This window comes from Diuraphis noxia, unplaced genomic scaffold, assembly GCF_037042655.1.
Source record: "Diuraphis noxia isolate RWA-SAM2 unplaced genomic scaffold, SU_Dnox_SAM2 contig0007, whole genome shotgun sequence".
In the NCBI taxonomy this organism is placed as follows: domain Eukaryota; kingdom Metazoa; phylum Arthropoda; class Insecta; order Hemiptera; family Aphididae; genus Diuraphis; species Diuraphis noxia.
This window is the reverse complement of record NW_028301717.1, coordinates 460,855-473,607: the sequence shown is the minus strand read 5'-3', so window position 1 is coordinate 473,607 and position 12,753 is coordinate 460,855. Positions and strand designations below refer to the sequence as shown.

Here is a 12,753-nt window from a genome sequence, read left to right as displayed (position 1 = left end):
CAGCGAACAAATTAGGAAACTTGACGAGCACTTCGATGAGAGCGTTGAGAGTAGGTGGCGGTAGAGAGGCGAACGCCTGCTGTGAACCGAACGCTCCCAAGAGGGATGAGGCCGTGGCAGGGAGCGTGCCGGATATGACACTTGGCTGGATATCGGCGATCAACGTGATCAGGAGAGCAATTGTGGTTGGTCGGAGGGATTCAAGTGCTGGTGGTGAAGACCCGATTGCTGCCAAGAAGGACAGTAAAAGATCAGGTGACAAATTCTGGAGAAGTTGCGGCAACGACGCCACCTTGATCACAATCGTGTTGAGTGTGGGACCAGCTAAGACGTTGAGGACGCACGGTGCTGTGGCAGCAACGCGCAGCAACGAAGCGATCACGGAGAGTCGGAGCTCGTAAACGGTTTTGGCGTCAGACAGCGGTGCCAGAAGTGTGAACAAGGCCATGGGTGGTATGGCGCAAATTGACTTAGGGCCGGCAGCAGACAACAGCGAAATGATGACAGATATGTTGACGTTTTGTAGTGCAGACGGCGTCAGGGCTAGGATCGTGCTGAGGTTGGCGAGCGTTGGAGGCGGCAAGACTTCGGCCGTTAGCGATGACTGCGATGACAGAAGGCCTAACAAGTATTCGAGCGTGGTGGCCGGCATGGCGTTTATCAGGCATGGCGACGTGGACAAAGCGGCAACGAACGCGGCCAGGCTTTCGGATAATGGGCAGCCGATCATCGACCCTGTAAAAATCAACTCGAGCAAAGTGGCCAGCACGGATTTCGGTACGGAACATAGCAGACTCGGCAGCGCTGAGTGCGTGGCCACCAACAGGTTGACAATTTTCTCGTTTGGCAACCCGGCGTATAGGTTCGTTAGCGCCGTCAGCAGCTTTATCAACAAGGTTGGTGATAACGCGGCTAGTAGCACCTTGTCTGCGGCCAACAGGTCTACGAGGTTTTCCGCGTCCGCCAACGTTAGCTCGTTGATCGCTTGTTCCGAGGATATCAGAGATCTCAACAGCGTTACAGCCGCGGTCGTCGGAATCGAATTTGGCTTGACAACATTAATCGCTAGCAATAAACGAACGAAGCAACCCCCCGGCACGAACGTTCTGAGTGGTTCGTTGGCCGATATTGAAACCACTAGGTTGGCCAAGTCACCGTCGTTCATATCGCTCAGAATACTCCGCGACGTCGACAGATATTCCAAAATGTCTTGTATAGTACCGCGATCGAAAGCAGACAGAAGACATGAACTCTTGGATATGGCGGTCAACAACTCACCCAGAACCGTGGTGCTCAGGCCACCCAGAAAATCGAATGGACCAAATGATTTAAATATGTTGCCGATGATATCCGGTGGCAACGAACACAATACGGATGGTAACAGTGAATGAATGGTGACGATCAGTTTGATTGTTGCCTCCAATGGTACTGCAAACGGTGCTATACTGATCGCTTCCAATAGGGCGTTCAAGGTTTCCATGGAAAGCTGAGTCAACAAGCAATCGACTTTAGACAGCAAGCCCACCAAAGCCATCAAGTCAGGGGGTGGCAACGAAGCGATTATCGAGGCGTTATTCGCTCCCAGAAATTCGGCGAACTTAACTATTGCACACGGTGATATTGCGCAAAACACGGCACCCGAGGTTTGGTTTTTGATTTGTGTCAACAAATTCAAAAGCAATGGGAATGGGATATCGGAAAGCTTGTCGGGCGTCGTGAATAAGTGCGTCAGTATGTCCGCGAAAACGTTGTTCGAAGTTGTTTGTAACGAGCCGGGAACCGATGTGAGCGTTTCGAATACGTTTTGCAGCTGAGTGCTTGTCAGCGCGGACGTCAGGTACGGGGAAAGAGCCATAAGTGACAGCAATTTCGAATAGTGATTGGAATCTAACGACCTCAACGAGAACACTGAAGTTAGGAATGACAATAGTTTCTGAAGTTTTTCTGGCGAAATCTTTGGCAGCACGAGTCCGGTGCCGGCCAAGGTGTGAACGAAATCGACGATTTCCGGTGGTGGAATAGCGTTCAAAAGTGTGTCGTTGGAGATAACGAAATCCACTGTCTGGCTCACGGAACTCACCGTCAGTGCAGACAGTAAGCACTGGGATTTGCTCAGGACGCTTATCAACTTGACGCTCACGTCAATAAGAAGCGAGCCGGTCACTTCGGGTGACGTCAACCGGTTCGCGAACGTTGACAGGACGGTCGGAGGTACGTCGCACATCACACTGGGCAGAGCGCATACGACGCCGTGGAGCAGCCCGATGATCGCGTCATCGACGACGGCGGTCGCCTTTGACAGGTCTACCAACAGCTGGACGATCACGGGGGGTGGAATGGTGGCCAGCACACTGGTCGGCGAAAACGCAGGCAGCAGCAGAGCAACCGTGGCGGGGTCCAACAAGCTCAGCGAGAACGGCAAACTGGTCAAGACGGGTATCAAGCGGCCGAACACCGCGGCCGGCAACCGATGGACGGACGCGGCGATGGATGCAAGCAGGGCGTCGACGATGTCTTGCGGGACGCCGCCGACCAGGGCCGGAGCTGTCTTGAACAACAGGCACAGTAAGTCGACCGCTCGCGTGACAGATACGTTGTTGGCAAAGGTCGACGATACCACAATAGTGTTGAGAAATTGGAGGATGTCGCCTGGCGCCGTCGAGACGGCTAACGCACGTTCCGCGCTCACGAGTACGTCCACGATGACAGAGATTTCAGCCGGCGTCAGCGTGCCAAACGCATTCGGTGACAGTACGCGATGAAGCAGCGTCATTTTGATGGTGGGCGACAACGCTAGCAGCACGGCCGGCGGCACCTTGCTCAACAGACAGACGACCGTGGACGGTGGCAACGCGTCCACGATTTTCGAGTTCAGCACGATGGCGGTTATGAATTCACTGACCGTGCGGTCGGGCGCGACTTTTAGCAGACACGGACACCCGCACAGAATGTCGATCAGGCCCACCACGTTCGGTGGTTCGATGGAGTTCAACAGCAACGGTCTAAAGGCCAGTTCGTTCAAAATTCTATTGACCGTCAGGTGTGGTAAAAAAGATATCAGATACGGTGACTCCTTCAGAGCGTTTATCACCATCACGACGAAATTCTCGCGCTCTGGTGGTGTCAGGTCCGTGGCTGACAGCAGGGCCAGTTCGGACGGCGACATGCCACCGTACGAAAAGTCATTGGAAAAAATCGGAGGCGGAAACCTGCTGGCTGGTAATATAAGCACAGAAGGAGTCATAGTCGTGTTGTTCACGCAGTCGGATCCCTAAAACACACAATGACAGGGTAATATTAATATCGTTAAATCAATACATATTTTACAAATGATTGACTTATAAAATATAATTCTTAATTTGTACACCGTACAGTTCATCACGTCACTAACTGTATGACAAATAAAGTGGGTTACACTAAATATTTAATGAATTAATAGTGACCTAATGGTCCCTTAAACAAGATTTAGTGACCAATGAGTGGTTCATTAAATTTTAATGGACCATCAAATTTAGTCAATATTTATGCAACACGGCATTCGACCTAAAATTTAATACACTGCAGATAATCACTAATAATAATTATTACAAAGAATAATGGGCTTTTAAAATAGGTAAGTTGTTCCTCTAATACTTTCATCGAGCAACTAGAAAGGATTTTTCAAAATGTTGATTTTAAGGTATTGAAATCGGCAAAAATAAACGTGTACGAGTAAATTGTACATTTATATAACAAGTTATTAAATAATAATACTTATTAGTTGGCTGATACCTAACGTTTAGTGTAAGTTGTAACACAGAAATGTCAATTATTATTTATAAATGTGACAATGTTATTTTAAATATCATTTTAATTATATTATATTTATTGTCATTAATTATTCAGTTTAATCTCTGGAAATACCTACTTACATTTTTGTTTACTATCAGAAAGCTAAAATACCTATAAGCTACACTATATCCCGCGAATTTATTGACTATATTTTATCTGAATAAGTGACCTTTAATTTTTTTTTATTGTAAACTTGTGATTTTTATAGAAATAATAGATAGATACATAAATATAATTTTATTTATTATAGGGTTGCTATTGGTTTTATAAATTCAAGTATGGATGAATAAGAAATTATCAATTCATTAATATAGATACAAATTTTAAAAATTGTTTCACCTTTACAAAACAATAAATGCTATAAAAAATTATGATCACTACAGCTACCTCAGGTATTAAACGACAAATTAAACATAAATTTTGAATCGTATATATATTATATCGTATTTTTAATGGGCAACGAAGTGCAAGAGGATCAGCTAGTTATAATATAAATAAATAAGTAGGTACACAGTAATGTAAAATATGCTTTTAGTGATTTAGATTTTAGACATATTTATTTTATTTATTTACAAGGTTTTAATAATATTAGATAATAATAGTGTTGAAATTTACTTTAAAATTTAAAATGTATTAAAATAAAAGTAGCGAACCGAATGTTGTCCAAAATAAAATGAGGCATAATCGTAAATAATGTTTTAATACTACTTTATACGACCTATAAGCACGTTATCTGCTAAAAAATATTATGTAATTTAATCTACTTGGCACTACCTGTTCTGTTTTCAACCGACTATTATGATTTGACATTCGTTAGAATTCGAGTCTTTAAAATACACGTACCTATATGTATATTAATAACAGCTTAAACCATATATCCATGTCCACCCAACGATTATTTGCGATGCTGCCTGCAGGCTATCGCCATTATAATCGAACATTATTAATTTATTATGACAGCCATCAATTACTGTTTGGTGTTAATGAAAATAAAATGTTATTATTTAATATTCCTTCTAAATTACAATTAAGCGTGCAGTAGGTACACCCGTTTGGATATGTCGTTTTAGATTTTACCACGCCGTATAAAATTCAAAAAATATTAATAGTGTGAAGTCTCAACGGAAACTGGGTAAATAGTAAATACAATATCATTGCAGAAGAATTATTAAGAATTTATAAGTTTTAAAAACTTTAAATGGTTGGAAAATGTGTAGGTACATGGTAAAAAAAATTAATTGTTCAAAATCCATTGAATGATATTTAAATAAATAAATAAATTTAAAATTAAAAAATAGTTAATAGTTAAAATTCTTTTATACCTACCTAAGAGACATCGTGGAATTTTCCATTAATTTTAATGACCTTGGATGACATAAGTTTTATTGGCATACACTAATAATTTATGGTTATAACTATCCAAATAAAAAAGCTACATGGCTATGTATATATGAGTAATAGGCACTCTTCGAAATTTACTATTCGTGAAAACGCGAAGTTATCCATCACGAAGGACAAATAAGTCATTACACATATATTTGCCTACGTATATTTCCTTGTAATAGTTTTATTTTCTCTAAATCTAATAAGCATTAATATATATATATATATTACTAAATTTTTATGCCTGAATAATGTTCGTACCAATATTTTATTTATCATCAGTAAGAACAATTATAAGGGTTTTATAAATGAGCTACGAATTTTTAATTATGATACTACCAAATAGACACTTCAGGCTCTAGGTCAATATAGGTATTAGTGTGTTACCAGGACATCAAAATTTAATTTAATATTGACCTATTATAGTCCACAGTACCTACTGATGTAATTCGAGGGGCGTTCAAATCTCCGTCGAAATGATCCAGGTTTTGGTGTTTTAATAAAATATATTTAATACCTATACCCATCATTTGAGTTGTTCCATAAAAAAAATATCAAATTTTTACCTAAAACCAAAAAAAAAAAATGCTGTCAAATAAAATTCAAGACACATACCTTACCCGCCAAGCGTTGATTGGCGAAACTGCCAAATAAAATAGAAAGAGATGACAATCGATTATAATACATACCTATAATAGCAACAGGTTTCGACTAACCTCACCTATATGCTTATATAACATATTTTTTTTTATAGTCACGCTCATTAATTTATTACAAATTGGCTGTACTATATTATTGTGGAATTTTTACGGTATATTGATGTAATATTATAACTAGATACCTATTCAAAATATTTATGGTTTTTTTTTAAATTCTGTGTCTAATCCGTCAATTTAAAGTAGCCAAGTAGGTACCTACATAATATATTTTGCTTACCGATTGATATGAAGGGAAATTTAGATTTTATTACAAGAAAATATTTATTTTTTTATGTTTCTCTTTCTATTAGATTAAATGCGTAACAAAAAAAAGCGGGAATATGGGTATCGCTCTGCTGTACATTAGGTGGTGGAGTGGACCTCTGACTAGGGTAGGTTGCATTTGAATGCAATGATAGGTATCATTGTATACAAAAAACGATTCTGAAAAGAGATGATTTGTCAATCTAGGATATATTAAATTTAAATATTGTCATTATTTATTATTTATTTATTATTATTTCTATTTTGAAACAAATATTTTATTTTTCAATTAAGACGCATTTTGCATAAGACTTGGTTAATCAATTTTTCCAAAAATATTGCATGTAGTTATCATAATTCATAATACCTTATATTATTATAGATATACGAATACCTGGTTTAAGGATAAATCGTTATCATTACGCGATTTCATAAAAATTTAAAACTCAAACGCTCAAAACATTTTTCCTATAATGACGCCTCAAATTTTCTGTATAGCTATTTGAAGCAAAACTTTTGGAAAAATTATTGTTGCATTTTTTAACCTTAGATATAAATAGAAACAGTTTTATGAATTTTGAATCTACAAAATAATTTGCAAATATTCATGGTTTTGACGAATTTTTATGAATATTTGAAATTCAAATGCTAATAAAAATTTAATTTGAATTTCCAGTGGACATTTTTTTTCGTGATAAAGATTGACAAATTTGTAAGGAATCTTGTATAAAATTTTCAAATCTTAGGTTAAAAAAGAAAATTTTTTATTTGACCCTAAAAGTACCAACTAGATTCACTTTCTGTTCGAATAAGGTACTGAAGTCAAAAATCAAAGCACCTTTACTGCCTTAAAACGTGATGACAGACACAAAAAAAAAATATTCATGGCTTTGACGAATTTACTCGTGTCAATACTTGAACTTCAAATGTTAATTAAAAAACATTGTGCCTATGTATTCTTATAATTTTTTAATCACGATAAGAATAACTTATGAGAAACTTTGTATTACATTTTCAAATACTTTGATAGGGCCAAAAAAATTTATCGACACTTCAAAAAAAAATTTTCAGAAAAACTGAGAATTTTCAGTTGTCTATAAATATCTTAAAAAAAGTCAATATATTTTGAAAATTATATCATGTAAAGAAAATTCCAATTTAAATAACTGGTAAAATTTTCAAGTATCTACGACATATAATTTTTGAATAATAACAAATATTTAAAATCGTTTCAGGATAAATCGTTATTTTGTAAAAACTTAAAATTCAAACGCACTTACAATTTTTCCTATAATGATGTTTCAAGTTTTCTCCATAGCTACTTGAAGCAAAACTAATGGTAAACTTAGTGTTGTATTTTTAATCCTTAGTTATAAACACAAAAAATTTTATGATTTTTCAACTTCAAAATTACTTGCAAATTTTCGCGTTTTCGACAGATTTCGTAAAAATTTGAATTATAAACGCTTATAAAAAAAATTGTGACTTACGATTTTTAATTTTTTTTTTTTTAGCTTCAATAAGAACAACTCATAAGGAACCTTGTATTAAATTTTCAAGTGTTTTTGGTCGTCCAACATTTTTTTACCAACACATCAAAAAATTCTCAAAAAAATTGAAAATTTCAATGGTCTTTAAATAACTCAGAAAAAGTTAAAATTAAACTGTATATAGGTATCACTAACATAAACATTTGGTGAAAATTTCAAGTATTTATAGTGATTAGTTTTTGAATTACAACCATATAAAAAAATCAATTTGGTCGAAAACTGGTTTTGCGTAAAAATTCCCGTTTTTCTATCATTTTTTTTTTGTTTTTCTCGATTTTTTTTAAAACTGTTGGAAAATGTTTACTTTTGAACTCTCTAATGCACCAAGGATATTCACTTTTACATACCACCCCCAAAGTTTGAAATTGAAGCATTATTTCGACTAGTTATGCTGTACACAGACACACACAAAAAAAAACACACATCATTGTAAAATCAATACATTCATCACTTCGTTCAGAATCTAAACCAATATCATATAAACTAATTTATGAAAATGTGTATAGAATTTATTTAGTATTTTGTTGAATATATATAGTATATGTATACGTCCATAAGCACAATATTGAAAACAATAATTAAACAATATTTAAAAAATCATCAGGAATCTACCTATTTCACGACGAAATATTGTTTTAAGTGTCTGATTCCACACATAAGAAACATAATATAATAATATTATAGTTGAATACGCATTGATATATAGATAGGTGCGCGTATACAAAACAGCAAACACTTCAGAACCGGAAATTAAACGTGTTAGACCACACGTCGTAATAAATAATAATATTTCGTTTTGCGATATAATTAACACACACAAATATGCAAATGAGCAACATGGTCGAGATAAATGTAAGCCTGGGCATAAACGAGTTAAAAACTTAAAGTTAAGTTAATTTTAAATTTTTTACTTGACCGTTTTAAATGTAATTTTCATTAACTTAATTTTTAACTTAACTTATTTTCATTGATACAAACTTAATAAGTTACGAGTTACTTTTAATCAACTTCAAGTTAACTTAATTTATAAATAATTAAATAATAAATAAAATACAATTATTATTGATAATGCATATTAGGTACATAACTATTTCCTAGAATAGGAAATTAGAAATATAGTTAAATTTATTTCTTGACCTATTAATTAAAATACTTCAAAAAAAAAATTAATTAGATAAATACATTTAGATATAGCAATAGCCATATGCCTATCTATAGGTATATATCATATTTAATATTATAATTTATAATATATAGGTGTATTCCTATATGTATAAAAATATGCCATAGCATACTACGGCATACGATTATTATAAGTATAACAATAATCAATAGTTATTCTATTCCGTGATAATACTAACAAGTAACAAGTAATTCGATATTAAATTATTATATTCATATAGATACAAATCACAGACGTAAAATTCTTAAGAACATATTATAAAATGTTTTCGTCTTAAATAAGTTATTTTTAAACTAAAAATAATTGCGTTATGCTCATATTATAAATTTTGTATGCTTTTACTGCAAGACTGGGAAAGTTAATGATTTTTTTTACCTCAGTTAAGTTAAATATTTTTTGTTCAATTAAATTAAAAGTAAAGTTAACAAATTTTGTTAACTTAACTTAACTTCAATTAATAAGTTAAGTTAATAAAAAAAAAATCATTGAAAAGGTTTTAAAATAAGTAAAAATCACAAATGTATAATACACCACTATTTATAGTTAGGTAGGTATTTTTGTAATAAGATGGTCACAATTCATGATAATCGACAATCATTAAAATTATAAAATAAGATATTAATAAATATTAAGTAATAATAATAATAATAGTTATTATTATTAATGACATTATTCCTGGTAGAGGTGGGTCGAACTTAAAAAGATGGTCTCGAACCGAACTCGAACCGAACCTTGGTATGTCGAACCGAACTCGAACCGAACTTTTTAATCGTATATCGAACCGAACTCAAACCGAACCTTTATAGTATGTCGAACCGAACTTTTCAATTTATTATTATTTAAATTTTAATATAATTGAAGTCTATTATCGGTTATAAGTTATTACATTTTATTTTAGAATTATAGTATTATAGTATTATACATTTATTTTTATTCTCATCTCTTTTGTGTAGAGTAAAAACTGTTAGGTAGGTACCAATTGTTTTAAAAATTTAAAAACACTTGCCAAGTTAGGGATCAGCATGTAAACTTTCTTGATTTTTAATTTTTAGATATGTATTTAGTCAGTAATAAGTGTATTAAGTAACCACTAATCAATAACACTGATAACTATTATTTTGAATTAACGATTAATGAGTAAGTAGTAGGAGTGTAGGACCCAGGACTAATGTTATAAAAATATAAATGTCAAATGATTATAAATAATAAATAATAATGATAAAGATATTTATATTGTTCAGCTAGTTACGAACTTCGATTATATAAATTATAAATTATAAATAGTACAAAACAACAAAACCAAAATATTAAATAATTACCCAAGTCTATAAATAATTCAATAGCACAAGAAATAAATAATAATCAATGCCCGGACAATATCGTAGTTTTAATTTTACATTTGTAATATTTAAAATTTAAATACAAAGTATATAATATAGAATATTGTATATACCTACTATAATATAGTATATAACTATATAGATTATAGATTATAGACAATAGGAAAACTAAAAATAAAATACACATCGGGAACATTTTTAGTTCGAAACGTTTGACATATTAGAATTTTTGCTGTTCGTACATTTTTTGAGTTCGAACTATTTTAATTTTCGAACTATTTTTACTTCCGAACTTTTTTGTTCGAGTTCGGTTCGGTTCGGTTTTTTTAAAACTGGGTTCGACTTTCGAACTCGAACCGAACACCTAAAGTTCGGTTCGATTTTTCGAACTTCGAACAGTTCGACCCACCTCTAATTCCTGGTATTAAACGTGACTTCGTGAGCTCGTAGCTGTTGATATATCTTATATAAAAATATAGTCATAAGGGCGATTAAATGTCACATTGTTACAATGTTATATCTATATTATAAATTATTATTTATTATTTTATTAGTACATACTTAATTAATATAACATATTAGTTGTTATTTATAAAAATAATTACGAAAATATCTTCTTTTTCCAACAATGTTTTCTAATAATCTACGAATTTTAAATCAACGAACCGTTATAGACTGAAATATATTCTAGATAACGCGAAAATTCAAAATAAAGTCAATTAGTAATATTAAAAAAGTAGAAGTTGATTTTAAGTTAACGTAGATAAAAATAAATTAAGTTAAAGTTAAGTTAATTAAAACAGAAACTAGTAAGTTAAGTTAATAAGCTAAAATTAACTTAACTTTTAACTTATTAACTCGTTAATGCCCAGCCTTGGGCCTTTTAGTACCTGCTATACAATTATATTCATCAGTACCTAATAATTTAATTCTTTATTTTTGTGTATAAAAAAGCTATTGACTATTGCCCATTTTCTGTGCTCAATAATATTTATGATTTTTATTATTTTAAACTGGGTATTTACTATACATATAATTATTAAAAAAAATCATAATAATATTAACTTAAATTAATTTAAAATGTTCGTTTTACTTTTAACTGAGTTAAAAAAAATTAGGTTAACTGTTAACTTTAAACTTTTTGAAATGTTTTCCATCAACTTTAGTCAGTTAAAAAAGATCATTAACTTACCCAGGCTTGGATAAATGAACATTCCATAATTCCAAAATGTCGTGCTAACCCCGACAAAAAAAAAAATACCCAAAATGTTATAGATAGCTATATATAGTTGGAAAACAGAAGCTTCGATAAAAAATTGTAATCGAGTAGTATGTACTAGTGTCTAGTATCAACTAACAAAAAAAAGAAAATTTAAAAAATAGCCATTATTTTAAGAGACGTTTACACGATTAAGGAATAAAACGAATTAAGTATTCTCCTTTGGTTAGCTTCGATACCTTATGTTTTCCAAATAGGAATTTAAAAATACGTCAATGTAAATTACGTAAAAATGTTCAACAATAATTATTATCAGATGATTAAACAATTTCGGGTAAACGAAAATACCTATTCATACGTATATATATACATATAGGTTTAGGTGATAAATGCTTAATAATATTTACCTAGGATAACGAAGTGCTTATATATACAAGTACAAATAACACGGCATTCTACACGTTTAAGTATCTAATATTAATAATTGTAATAATATTATACTTTCTAAACCGTCTGATAGACACGAGTTATAACATCTTAAAATGACATGCCATCACACCCGCATGTGTTTGTCTCCGTTCGAAAAAGTCATTCAAATTTGAAATAATGAATAATTTATAAACAATGAGAACTTTTTCGTAGTATTTGTGACATCGAAAAACATAAAAGCGATGTTGCACGGTAAATGTTTTCATCTTTATAGTGTGATCGTGTTGTTTCTTTAGTAATGCCTAATGACTGTATTTATTCAGTAGCCTTCTCAGTTATGTATCTCGTCAATTAGTTTATGCTTTGTTGTAAGTTAGTAATACACGTGCGGGATGTGATGTTCTCCTCTTAAAAAAATATATTGATGGGAACCCAATTGGTTCGGCTTCACTGACTGTATCTAGCCACAATTGAATCGAATATGATGTTGCAAGCCTTGCAGCTGTGACATCTCGAATTGCATAATATTTTAAACCCGATAAAAAGTCGCGGACGCTCTCACCAGGTTTTAGTTAAGACATTGAGTAGAATTTAATAATAATAAGATCATCACTCACCTTTAGCTTCAACAGCAACATTATTGAGCATACGATTGCCGTTAATAGCTTCATTTTTATAGTACGCAATCCTTGGACCATTCATACATGAATGTCCAGGTCCGAGATTTGACATGTACTTATAAATAAAAAATCGAGCAGTTTGTGAATCTAAAACAATAATGGCGCCAATTGTCTGATAATAGTGAACGATATTATTGACGTAACCATGAAAAGTGTGTGTACCAATGATTTTTATC

The 12,753-nt window shown here is 33.0% G+C and overlaps 1 pseudogene; it reads right to left on the bottom strand.

The window, feature by feature from the left end:
* Positions 1–324: 324 nt before the first annotated feature.
* On the bottom strand, positions 325–12,595 carry LOC149054321 (uncharacterized; annotated as a pseudogene).
* Between the last annotated feature and the right edge of the window lie 158 nt (positions 12,596–12,753).